Source organism: Poecilia formosa, unplaced genomic scaffold (assembly GCF_000485575.1).
Source record: "Poecilia formosa unplaced genomic scaffold, Poecilia_formosa-5.1.2 Scaffold17, whole genome shotgun sequence".
Classification (NCBI taxonomy): Eukaryota; Metazoa; Chordata; class Actinopteri; order Cyprinodontiformes; family Poeciliidae; genus Poecilia; species Poecilia formosa.
The window spans coordinates 2,299,976-2,302,013 of NW_006799956.1; the positions used below are offsets into that span (position 1 = coordinate 2,299,976).

General features: G+C 32.6%; 1 protein-coding gene across 1 annotated transcript in view; it reads right to left on the minus strand.

Moving 5' to 3' along the window:
* Positions 1-230: 230 nt before the first annotated feature.
* The window catches only part of cdkn1bb (cyclin dependent kinase inhibitor 1Bb), a 3,749-nt gene continuing 1,941 nt past the window's right edge, over positions 231-2,038 (minus strand). Inside the window, exon 3 of the mRNA XM_007546748.2 lies at positions 231-1,676. The gene's annotated coding sequence lies outside the window, so the exon portion shown is untranslated. The remainder of the gene's footprint in view (positions 1,677-2,038) is intronic.

Consider the following 2,038-nt stretch of genomic DNA (forward strand, 5'->3'; position numbering starts at 1 on the left):
ACCTAGCGTCAATCATTCAGCCTCATTAGGAGACTCACCTCACTGATTTTTCACCCAGCAGCTTTAAAAAAAACAAACACCCCAAATAGAAGTCTGAACGGTAAAAACGTTTTAAGAAAATGCATGTGTAATTTTAATTCCTTTATCCAACATAGTGCATTTAGCATATGCCAAGCATGGACTTTTTTATACCTCGTGTAAAAAGTAAAAAAAAAAAAAAAAAGTCCAACTTTAATTTTCTCTTTTATTGATTGCAACATCTTTTAATCCACACATTACAAAAATGCACAACAAATATCAGGCTCAGTCTGCAACCTTATAAGGGGGAGGAAAAAAAAGATCTACCAAATAAAATATGCTTTAACAAAATAAAAACAATTATAGTAACGTAAATGCCACTTTGGATAACCGTAATCAAAAACCCATTTTAAAAAAAACATTAAAAAAAAATCTTGACATAAATAAGTTAGTATAATTTCTCAGTGTTTTTTGTTTTAATTCTTTTTAACAAAATATGTACAGATGTACACTGCAAAAAAAAAAATGTCTACACAATTACACAGGCGACTGCATTTGTAGGATGAGCCGTTATTCGTCAAATACAGGAGAAGCTTTGAGATACTCAGACTTGCATCCTCAGCAGGTTTAAAATATTGGGGCAGGAGGGAATAAGAGATGGAAGAAAAAAAAGCACCTAAGTTATCACAAAGAAATACAATGTGAAGTCATCTACATAAAAGCAACCATGTATTTGGTATTGTAGGAGATATAACCGCTTTCTAAAGTAAAAACCCTTCCATCTGCAAAGCAGTAAGGCACATCAGGGTAGAGTCAATAAGTTCGCATGTCCTTCCGTAAATATCTCAGCTAGTCCAACGCATCTGAGGACTGCAGAACTACAACAGGAAGGGGGGAGAAAGGCCCAAACTAGTGCTTAAAAGCAACTCTAAAAATAAAAAAATAAATAGAATATCCTCACTGATTTGTTTTTGTTTTTTTTTAAGTTTCCTCCGCTTAAAAGAGCTAAAGATTGTGGCCAAAAAAAAAATAAAAAAAAATAAAAAAAAATAATAAATGAGCTACATTTGTACCATTCTTCAATGTCGAGTTAGGAAAATGACGGAGTGAAGTCACGCTGTAAAGAAACCGTAAGAAGCCATGATTTTTTTTTGTTTTTTTAAAGTGTAGCAATTAGGGACCGTGTCAACTTCGCACGAGCAAAACAGCATTTCCAGAAAGAAAAAAATAAAAAAAATAATTCAAACTACACTGCAATTCTTCAAGTCAAATCAAATTTCACACTTTTAGCATAAAGGATTTGTTTCATAAATCATAATGTTTCTTATGTGCTACATATGAAGAGAAATATATATTTATTAATTTATATACACAGGTAGTAAAAAAAAAAAGAAAAGAAATATAAGGAGCAAAAAAGGAAATCCAACCTAATTGCACACTGCTACATCGACTGCTGTTAGAGGCAGTAACATTTAACTGAGTGCCAAAAACTTTAGTGTTTCTATTCAGTGCTTCAACAGCGTCCTCCCCAGTCTTCAGGAGAGCTGATATGTTTCTGATGCTGCGTAGATCCTCGTCCAAAAGTAAAAAAAAAAAAAAAACAACAACACTGAGGTCTCCCACGTTTAGGGAAAAACAAGGGGGAGGGGGCATCTTCTCTGTGGGGCGAGAACAAGGAAGAGAGAGAGAAGAAAAACATGCAAGTTAGTACAACAGAACATTGTGTAACATTTTCTGTAACAACAAAAAAAGTTGAGTTTTTCCCCTGAGGATGCGTTTCCTGATGTGGAAAAACTGTTTTAAGAGCCTCAATGTGAAATACAAAAATATAATTTTTGTAAACATCAGAAAGTATGTTTTTTTGTTTTGTTTCTGTAGTTTTAATTTCTAGAAGCTACTTTTACATTTTAAGTCATATTTTGTGAGCCTCTCCAAGTGTTTTTTTTTTAGCTCATACAATTAAGATGCAGGTTAGCTTCCTGTTTTAATATATATATATATATATATATATATATATATA